The 11424-nt window shown below is 46.6% G+C and overlaps 1 long non-coding RNA gene across 1 annotated transcript; it reads left to right on the top strand.

Moving 5' to 3' along the window:
* Positions 1-1085: 1085 nt before the first annotated feature.
* Positions 1086-2122, top strand: LOC122000294. Its single transcript, XR_006117062.1, has 3 exons — positions 1086-1569; positions 1649-1827; positions 2069-2122. It is a non-coding gene; the product is annotated as an uncharacterized LOC122000294 (long non-coding RNA).
* Positions 2123-11424: the final 9302 nt, after the last annotated feature.

Genomic DNA, 11424 nt, shown 5'->3' with positions numbered 1-11424 from the left:
GGCCACACAGTTACACTTACATAGGTGAGTTCTCCAAGGATGTACTGCAAGCATCCTGTCATTAAGACCTTGAACTCATTAAGAGCTCCTAAGCTCATCCTTACTAGCAGTCAAGCATCTATCCAGGGAAGAGATTATGAGATTACATCTCAATCAATTTGATGCTTACGTTTCACCCTTATAGCTTGTTTGTACCACATTGAACCTACTTTTTGGGATCTCCAATCAGATAGGTTGGGTTGCCGCTATAGATGAAACCAAGACAGGCCTCAGTCCCATTCCCTTACTGGATCTCTTGATTTTCTCAAAATCAAGTCCTTTAGTGAGTGGGTCAGCAATATTGTCTTTTGAACTTACAAAGTCCAATGACACCACTCCAAGAGACACTAGCTCACGAATAGACTTTAATCTTATTCGTACATGTCTCTTCTGTTTCTGGCTATACTTGGAGCTTCTAATCTGAGCTATTGTTGTTTGATTATCACAGTGTACTGAAATAGAAGGTATTGGCTTCATCATCAAGGGAATTTCAGAAAGAAGACCCTTAAGCCAATCAGCTTCAGTTACTGTGGTATCCAAAGCACACAATTCTGCCTCAGATGTAGACCGGGTTATAATCGTCTGTTTAACAGACCTCCAAGCAACTGCACCGCCTCCAAGTGTAAAGACATAACCAGTAACGCCTTTACACTCAGCAGTGTCAGCTATCCAACTAGCATCACTATATCCCTCCAGGACTGCAGGGAATCTCCCGTACCACAAGCCCAAGGATATAGTGCCTTTCAGATATCTGAGTACTCTGTCTAATGCATCCCAATGCGTTCTGTCCGGACAGCTGGTAAACCTGCTCAATTTCGATATAGCATGTAAAATACCAGAAATAGGCGAATATTAATAAGGGAATTTTCCGAAATTTTTGAAAATTTTTCGGGAATTTTTCGGAGCTTGTACGGATAAGTTCACGGGGATAAAAACGGGGCCCGGAAAAGTCTGTTTAGGCTACCCATTTAAGTGAGGAATTGTTTATTTATTAAATTTCTTTTTATTTTTTTTCTTTTCCTTTATTTCCTCTCATTGTCGCCGTTTCTTCCTTGCCGAGCCACTCCCGCAAGCCCGACTTCTCCCCCCGTGCCCTAACCGGCCGCACGGGCGGTTTCTCCTCCCCGAGTGACCACTTCTCCTTCTTTCCCTTCTGAGCTTCACAATCGCTGCACGTCGCTGGCCAAGCTTCAACTCCTCTGTGTTCTCGCTGCCGCCACTTGAGGCCGCACCTCTGTGAAGCCGCCGATCGCCTCCTAGTCGTCTCCACCATCGCCGCCCCATCAGGCTGATTTCCGTGCCCTAGTTGTGGGTTCACAGCCGCCGGCGCCGCATGGAGCAGCACCGACGACGAGTTTCTTCTCCGCTGTGCTCGTGCCCTAGCTAGCCGCCGGCGCCTCTTTCATTCCGAGCAGTGCAGATTTGACCTAGGGCTCGAGTTCGGTGGCACATCTCTCCCCTTTTCTCGATTCAGTCACGTAAGTTTACTGTGATAGTGCTGAATTAGGGTTACCGGTGGCCGGATTGGAGGTAGGTTTTCCTCGTATATTTGGATTTAGTAGTAGGGTGTTATCCTTGCTAAATCTGCCAACCAAACTGAGTTGTGCAGGGATATCGTCACTTCCGGCCAGATCCGAGGAAAAACTGTAGCTTGCTGCTGGAATCAACATTGTCCCACTGTTTAAGTTCTGCTCCGACAGTGAGGAAGAACTTTTGGAGCTGCCAAATCTGAGTGGTATCGCAGCGTGTACCTCCGACAACGATCAGCGGTGAAATCCCTCAATCTGGGTGAGTTTTGGATAGAAGTAAGAGCATTGTTATTAGAATAAATATAGATTACAAGGTTAGGTATCAAGTTCATGTATTAATCTGACATAATTTGATTGTAAATAATTGGAGATACCTAATCCATTGTAGTTGTGAAAAGGGTTAGGGTTAGTGAGTTAACTCTAATTGAATAATGAAATTATGATTTGGTTTAGTTAATGAAGGCATGATAGAATTAACTAAATTAAATATTGTGACACAGGGCTTTGACGCAAGACGAGTATCTCGGAGTCTGATTGGACCTTTCTATTTTCGGAGGCGGGTACTTTTGACTTTTTGTCTTTGATATGCTTAGTAATGAAATTAACATGTTGCATTAATTGTGTTTCTTATCTGTTTCGGTTAATCACTACCCAAATCTTGGTACGTGCTTGATTGATTGATTGATTTACATCTCATGTATATTTTACCTGTTTATACATGCTTATAGGGGGTAGTTATATACCATGCTTCACCATGTTCAGGACCTAGGTTTTTATACCTTCTGTGTACCTTTGATTCGATATGGTTCGTTGACCTAGGGTGCACTTTTCTATATATATGGATTAGGTCAGGATGTTTATATGGTTATTGTCATGCATCATTTGCATGATTGCATGCTGTGCGATAGTCCGCTCCATTATTGTTGAGCACATTGCCAGTTACATGGATCTGCACACACCACCACTCAGGGTGGTAGTCGGCAGAGAGTGTACTCTGTTAGGCACCGTTGGTCCGCTCATGGGTAGTGTGACACAACGTGTTATCCGGCAGGGATTCCTCCCGTCATCGTGTACCGGGAGTTGAGAGCATTGCGCTCCCCCACTTATGATTTGGGGTAGGAGGATAGGTGTACTCCGACAACATCCCGTCCACTCGGTCACTCAGGAGTAGTGACGGCAGAGTTCACGGTTGTCACAGCCCTACCCACTCGGCCTCACTATGTGTGTGAGATGATCGTGGCGTCAGGGGTGAGCAGGTTATCAGCATCATATGCATGATGCATTTATTGTTTATGTTTGCTGCATTTATATGTTGCATATTGTTGGATACCTATGTTTGACATGCATCAGATTCCTATACCACTCGGACTGTTTGACCTTATACTCAGGACCTGGTTAGTACAACATTCTCCTGTTTACTTCAGATGCATTTTTATCTTTCTTATCAGGAGACTGTACGCATGATTAGTGCTAGGTGTTGTTTCTTTACTTTGCATATCAATTGTACCTGCTGAGTGTTGGACTCACCCCGCCTCCATTGTTGATATTTTCAGGTTGATGCTGTCAGGAGAGAGTTCCAGTTGCTGGTCCTTGCAGACCTCGAGGATGTGATTGGTTTTTCGTTTAGTTCCCTTTTCTGTTCTAGACTATTTGAACTTGTTATGTTCTGGATTTATTTACTTATGAACATGGTATAGATTTTATTATATCGATGGATTTGGATTTGGTTTTTATTCTACTACATGCCTGCCTGGACGGCAGAAGAGGTGAGTTCGTTGGATTTGAGCTTTACGAGTGTAGTGGAGTAGGGTGGATTTTGAGCTTTACGAGTTTAATTAAGTAGCGTGGTTTTGAATCAGAGTATTATAGGATTATATATAACTGCGTGGTGATGTTTTATTTTATTGTTATTATTCCAGCCGCCTGTGGCTGAGGTATTTGTGAGATGTAGAAAAGTTTCAGATTGTCCACCGTACAGGGGAGATGCTGTCGAAATTTTCTCGAACAGTGACTCCTCTGGGGCGTGACAATTTAGTGGTATCAGAGTACAGTTTTACGATCTTTTGTTTCGTATTTTGGATTTTCGGGATTTATCTGATACCAATTTATTTGGTATTAGAGCAGGTTATGGATACCTGCTTTTAGTTTTTGGAGATTTATCGGATACCTGTTGTTGGTATTCTGGATATTTGGGTTAGCCAGGTTTGCGAGTTAAACTGGGCATTTTCGGATTTCGATATGGTTATGTTTCGGATTTCCGTTTCGGATTTATTTGGATTTCCGGCGATATGTACGTTCGGAATTTTGAGGTCAAATTGGGGACTGGACAGCGACGGAACATCTCCAGACGGCAAATAGGTATGTTGTTATTTTATGTTTGTTATATTGGTATTGATATCTGTAATTTAATTTAACAGATATGAGACGATCTACTCGTATTGCTGCGAGACGTGGTGCTGGACGACCACGTGGGAGGACCACGGGATCTCTGGATATGCCAGAGATGCCCACTGTTAGTGAGCCCGCTACCGTGATGCGGACTCAGATGCGTGAGCATCGAGCCTCAAACCCGATAGCTCCTAGAGATACCTACTTTGGCCACACCGACAAGATCCACTCCTCACCGTATTTACTACCATCAGTGTACCATCATGCAGGCATCCGCTCCAGCCTCACTGCTGTATTCAGGCCACCACCACTTGGATCTACAAGGTATCCTATACCGGTGGCACTGTACCCCAAAGGCTCACAGAGCAAGCTGCTCCACATCCGTACCTTTTCCCACTGCACTCCGGTTGCCACCACTTTTGTTCCCAGCGGTACCACCGACGGCTTATGCTCCAGTATATACATAGCACCGGGAGTTTCTCCTCCGGTTTATTCCGCGGTACCACCGGTAGTATCACCTGCAGCCGTCCCGACACAGATCACTGATATTGTTGCTGCACGAGCTAGGATTCCAGCATTGGCTGAGTCGATGAAGACTCGTTTCACTCTTTTCCGCGGAGATCTCGATCCGAGTATGGCTCTGTCATGGATAGAGACTATGGAGCAGACTTTCTTCTATATGGCTTGCTCCGAGTGGGAGAAAGCAGAGCTGGCTGCTTACCATTTACGGGATGAAGCTAATGCCTGGTGGGTTACTCAGCGTTCTATTATTGGTGAGCGCAACGTCACATGGACCAGGTTCAGAGAGGCTTTTGAGAGCCGTTTCTTTCCACTGTCCTATCAGATGTCTCGCCGACAGGATTTTACGAGTCTGAGGTAGAATAATCGCTAAGTGACCGAGTATAATACTGAATTCCTCCAGTTGGCTCAGTTTTGTCCAGAGTTAGTTGCGGAGGACAGAACTCGCATGATGTAATTTATACAGGGATTGGATGGTTATCTGCATGTACAGCTTGCCGGATTAGGGATTTCATCTTACTCTGATGCATTGAATCGAGCTTTGATGATAGAGTTAGCTCGGCAGACAGCATATCCGGATAGGAAAAGAAAGCATACGGGTCAGACATCAGGGCAGGTCCAGCAGTCTCAGGCGACAGGACAGCCTCAGAGTAGTCACAGAAGGTCAGGTCAGGGTACTTCTGGAGTGTCTCGTAGGCCTCAGAAATCAGGGCGGTCTTCTTCAGGACGTTCCCGGTTTTCTCAGCAGAACCGTCAACCACCTTCCGGTGATACTCATTGTTTCAGATGTGGATCCAGAGATCACCTCACCCCAGCTTGCTCTCTGGGACAGTCAGTTTGCTTTTAACTGCCGGGCACCAGAGCCGAGATTGTCACCAAGGCTCAGACAGCCCGGAGAGTCAGTCGAGGGACAGTCTAGTCATCGTGGGCATATCGAGGAGGGCGAAAGCCCAATCTTCACAAGGAGCAGCTCCTCTGCAGCAAAGATTTGGCATGCTTGACAGAGTACTCCATGCTTCAGAGCACCCAGTTTTGTTCCAGACCTTATTATCCGACTCGTGATGATCGTACTCCCCCACCGACAAGACCACCATCCTCTCGCCTTATCCGCACATAGTCCAAAGCCAGCCTCGATGGCGAGCTTACCGGTACCTCCTCCTCCTCCGCCAGAGACTGGATGTGTTCATGCGATTACCAGGGAGGATGCGCAGCGAGCCGACGGATCTGTTTTCCGCGGTATGATTTCCATTTATTCATTTTCCGCTGATATATTGATTGATACTGGTAGCTCGCACTCTTTTATATCTCGTACATTTATGCGGGAGATTGGTAGATTACCCACTTGCAGACCCCAGCGATTGACTGTCTCTCTACCGTCTGGTGATACTTTAGACGTCACCCAGGAGATCAGAGGTTGCCCGTTAGACTTTGGCAACATGATACTTACGGTAGATCTTCTAGTATTGGAGATGGTCGAGTTTGATGTCATTCTTGGCATGGATTGGCTGTCAGTATATCATGCTACCGTTGATTGCCAGACGAGGGTGGTCACCTTCCGGCCTCCGAACCAACCCTCGTGGAGTTTCACTGGCATCAGAGACGACGGCATCTCGATTATTTCGGCGATTCAGGCGCAGAAGCTGCTGTCTCACGGTTGTCATGGTTTTCTGTTGTCGTTGATCAGTACTAAGGACAGTAGTAGTTCGCAGCTCTCCGACGTTCCTGTTGTCCGGGAGTACCCAGATGTATTTCCAGAGGAGCTGCCAGGTTTGCCTCCCAGAAGGCAAGTGGAGTTCGCTATTGAGCTGATTCCAGGAAACGCGCCGACATCGAAAGCTCCGTATCGTATGACACCAAAAGAGTTGAACGAGCTGAAGGTTCAACTCCAGGAGCTTTTAGACAGGGGATTTATTCGCCCTAGTGTTTCACCATGGGGTTCTCCAGTTCTGTTTGTCAAGAAAAAGGATGGTACAATGAGGTTGTGTATTGACTACAGGCAGCTGAATGCAGTGACCATCAGAAATAAATATCCATTACCACGGATTGAGGATTTGTTTGATCAGCTCAGAGGTACATCAGTGTATTCTAAGATTGATCTGCGATCCGGATATCGTCAGCTGAGAGTCAGAGACTCTGATATCCAGAAGACAGCTTTCCGTACCAGATACGGTCATTATGAGTTTTTGGTAATGCCATTGGGGCTTACCAATGCTCCAGCGGTGTTTATGGACTTGATGAACCGCATCTTTCTGGAGTATCTGGATCAGTTTGTTATCGTTTTCATTGATGACATATTGGTCTACTCTCGTTCCGAGGAGGAGCATGCACAGCATCTTCACATCTTGGAGATTCTTCGACGACATCAGCTGCGAAGTTCAGCAAGTGTATCTTCTCCTCGATCGGTTTTCTGGGACACGTGGTTTCTAGCAGAGGTATTTCAGTTGATCCTCAGAAGATCGAGGCTGTCACCGGTTGGGAGCAGCCGAAGTCAGTTCAGGAGATCCGCAGTTTTCTGGGATTGGCCGGATATTACCGACGTTTTGTCAAGGGTTTCTCACGTATTGCTATGCCGCTGACACATCTTACCAGGAAAGGCGTGAAGTTCATATGGTCCGAGGATTGCAAGATCAGCTTTCAGGAGCTGAAGCGGAGATTAGTGTCGGCTCCAGTTTTGGTTTTACCTTCTGGAGAGGATGGATTTGTACTTTACATCGACGCGTCTTTACAGGATTTGGGCGCTGTTCTGATGCAGCACGGCAGAGTAGTCTCTTATGCTTCTCGTCAGCTGAAGGAGCATGAGAAGAACTACCCGGTTCATGACTTGGAGTTAGCTGCCGTCATCTTTGCTCGCGACATCATTTATATGGTATCACATTTGAGATTCTCACCGATCATAAGAGTCTCAAATACATTTTCACTCGGAAGGAGCTTAATCTCCGACAGAGGATGGAGTTCTGAAGGACTACGATTGTACCATTAGCTACCACCCGGAAAGCTAATGTGGTTGCCGATGCGCTCACGGAAGTCCAGAGGACTTTAGCTTGCCACCGATTTGATTTGATTCGAGTTTTTCCGAGTTAGACCTTGAGGAGCGGGGACAGAGCAGGGTATTCGTTACCATGGTTGCTCGATCGTCGATCAGGACTAGGATCCGAGAGGCCCAGCCGGTGATCGCATTTGCGCTCATTAGCGCTAGATAGCTTCCGGCAGGCATCGAGTTCACACGAGACGAGGAGGGTGTTATATACTCGAGGCGATTATGCGTACCTCGCCTCATCCGGTCTTACAGAGCTACTTCAGAGGCACACTGTTCGATTTACGATCCATCCAGGCGGGACCCGTATGTATCGAGACTTGAGGCGTTCCTACTGGTGGAACGGCATGAAGAAAGACATCGCGGATTTCGTAGCTAGATGTCTTGTCTGTCAGCAGGTGAAGGCTGAACACCAGAGACCTGCAGGATTACTTCAGCGGATTCCTATTCCTGAGTGGAAGTGGGATCACATTACCATGGACTTTGTGGTAGGGTTGCCGAGGACACGACGAGGCCATGACGCGATTTGGGTAATCGTTGATCGATTAACCAAATCAGCGCACTTCTTAGCGATCCGGAGGATTGATTCCCTGGATCGATTGGCAGATCTGTATTGTCGAGAGATTATCAGACTATATGGTGTTCCATTGAGTATCATTTCGGATAGAGATCCACGGTTCACGTCTCGTTTCTGGCAGAGTCTGCAGCAGGCCTTGGGTACACAGCTCCGTTTCAGTACAGCCTTCCATCCACAGACAGATGGACAGTCAGAGCGGACTATTCAGACTCTTGAGGATCTGCTGAGGTCATGTGTTATGGATTTTGGAGGCAGTTGGGAGGACCATCTGCCGTTGGTTGAGTTTGCCTACAACAACAGCTTTCATTCGGCTATCCAGATGGCACCGTTTGAGGCGTTGTATGGTAGACCTTGTCGGACACCCACTCTTTGGGATGAGGTTGGAGAGGCCCAGCTGTTGGGACCTCAGAGAGCTCAGCAGGACGCAGAGTTAGTCCGTACTATCAGACGGAGGATGTTAGAGGCACAGGACCGCCAGAAGAGTTATGCTGATCGGAGACGCAGACCACTAGAGTTCTCTGTTGGCGACCATGTATTTCTACGAGTGTCACCCACGAAAGGGGTGAAGAGATTTGGCCTCAGAGGTAAGCTAGCTCCGCGGTACATTGGCCCTTTCGAGATCTTGGAGAGGATCGGAGCGGTAGCTTACCGATTGGCACTACCACCGTCTCTGTCAGGCGTTCACGATGTATTTCACGTATCGATGCTGAGGAGACACATGTGCTGGCAAATATTCCAGTTCCAGTTCAGCCTGACATTACTTATGAGGAGGTTCCAGTACGGATTCTCGACCGGAAAGAGCGACAGTTGCGGAACAAGACTATCCGGCTGGTTAAAGTCGGATGGCAGCATCATTCGGACGAGGAGGCTACTTGGGAGCTCGAGGATACTATCCGAGCTCGATATCCCCATCTTTTTACTTGAGGTATGTGATTCAGTTTACCGTTCAGCATTTATACTCTATATCTGTTGTTAATACCTGCTGATGGTAGATAACGAAATTTGGGGACCAAATTTTTATAAGTGGGGGAGAATGTAAAATACCGAAAATAGGCGAATATTAATAAGGGAATTTTTCGAAATTTTTCGGGAATTTTTCGGAGCTTGTACAGATAAGTTCACGGGGATAAAAACGGAGCCCGGAAAAGCCTGTTTAGGCTACCCATTTAAGTGAGGAATTGTTTATTTATTAAATTTCTTTTTATTTTTTTTCTTTTCCTTTATTTCCTCTCATGGTCGCCGTTTCTTCCTTGCCGAGCCACTCCCGCAAGCCCGACTTCTCCCCCCGTGCCCTAACCGGCCGCACGGGCGGTTTCTCCTCCCCGAGTGACCACTTCTCCTTCTTTCCCTTCTGAGCCGCACAATCGCTGCACGTCGCTGGCCAAGCTTCAACTCCTCTGTGTTCTCGCTGCCGCCACTTGAGGCCGCACCTCTGTGAAGCCGCCGATCGCCTCCTAGTTGTCTCCACCATCGCCGCCCCATCAGGCTGATTTCCGTGCCCTAGTTGTGGGTTCACAGCCGCCGGCGCCGCACGGAGCAGCACCGACGACGAGTTTCTTCTCCGCTGTGCTCGTGCCCTAGCTAGCCGCCGGCGCCTCTTTCATTCCGAGCAGTGCAGATTTGACCTAGGGCTCGAGTTCGGTGGCACATCTCTCCCCTTTTCTCGATTCAGTCACGTAAGTTTACTGTGATAGTGCTGAATTAGGGTTACCGGTGGCCGGATTGGAGGTAGGTTTTCCTCGTATATTTGGATTTAGTAGTAGGGTGTTATCCTTGCTAAATCTGCCAACCAAACTGAGTTGTGCAGGGATATCGTCACTTCCGGCCAGATCCGAGGAAAAACTGTAGCTTGCTGCTGGAATCAACATTGTCCCACTGTTTAAGTTATGCTCCGACAGTGAGGAAGAACTTTCGGAGCTACCAAATCTGAGTGGTATCGCAGCGTGTACCTCCGACAACGATCAGCGGTGAAATCCCTCAATCTGGGTGAGTTTTGGATAGAAGTAAGAGCATTGTTATTAGAATAAATATAGATTACAAGGTTAGGTATCAAGTTCATGTATTAATCTGACACAATTTGATTGTAGATAATTGGAGATACCTAATCCATTGTAGTTGTGAAAAGGGTTAGGGTTAGTGAGTTAACTCTAATTGAATAATGAAATTATGATTTGGTTTAGTTAATGAAGGCATGATAGAATTAACTAAATTAAATATTATGACACAAGGCTTTGACGCGAGACGAGTATCTCGGAGTCTGATTGGACCTTTCTATTTTCGGAGGCGGGTACTTTTGACTTTTTGTCTTTGATATGCTTAGTAATGAAATTAACATGTTGCATTAATTGTGTTTCTTATCTGTTTCGGTTAATCACTACCCAAATCTTGGTACGTGCTTGATTGATTGATTGATTTACATCTCATGTATATTTTACCTGTTTATACATGCTTATAGGGGGTAGTGATATACCATGCTTCACCATGTTCAGGACCTAGGTTTTTATACCTTCTGTGTACCTTTGATTCGATATGGTTCGTTGACCTAGGGTGCACTTTTCTATATATATGGATTAGGTCAGGATGTTTATATGGTTATTGCCATGCATCATTTGCATGATTGCATGCTGTGCGATAGTCCGCTCCATTATTGTTGAGCACATCGCCAGTTACATGGATCTGCACACACCACCACTCATGGGTTAGTGGTGTTGCAGAAGGGACTCTGTTAGGCACCATTGGTCCGCTCATGGGTAGTGTGACACAACGTGTTATCCGGCAGGGATTCCTCCCCGTCTTTGAGTACCGGGAGTTGAGAGCATTGCGCTCCCCCATCTATGATTTGGGGTAGGAGGATAGGTGTACTCCGACAGCATCCCGTCCACTCGGTCACTCATCAGGAGTAGTGACGACAGAGTGCACGGTTGTCACAGCCCTACCCACTCGGCCTCACTATTGTGTGAGATGATCGACTGGCGTCAGGGGTGACCAGGACGCATCATTGGCATCATATGCATGATGCATTTATTGATTGTGTTTGTGTTTGCTGCATTTATATGCTGCATATTGTTTGGATACCTATGTTTGACATGCATACAGGATCCCTATACCACTCGGACTGTTTGACCTTATACTCAGGACCTGGTTAGTACAGTATTCTCCTGTTTACTTCAGATGCATTTTTATCTTTCTTATCAGGAGACTGTACGCATGATTAGTGCTAGGTGTTGTTTCTTTACTTTGCATATCAATTGTACCTGCTGAGTGTTGGACTCACCCCGCCTCCATTGTTGATATTTTCAGGTTGATGCTGTCAGGAGAGAGTTCCAGTTGCTGGTCCC

Source organism: Zingiber officinale, chromosome 7A, assembly GCF_018446385.1.
Source record: "Zingiber officinale cultivar Zhangliang chromosome 7A, Zo_v1.1, whole genome shotgun sequence".
NCBI classification, from domain to species: Eukaryota; Viridiplantae; Streptophyta; class Magnoliopsida; order Zingiberales; family Zingiberaceae; genus Zingiber; species Zingiber officinale.
This window is presented reverse-complemented; position numbering and strand designations above follow the sequence as displayed.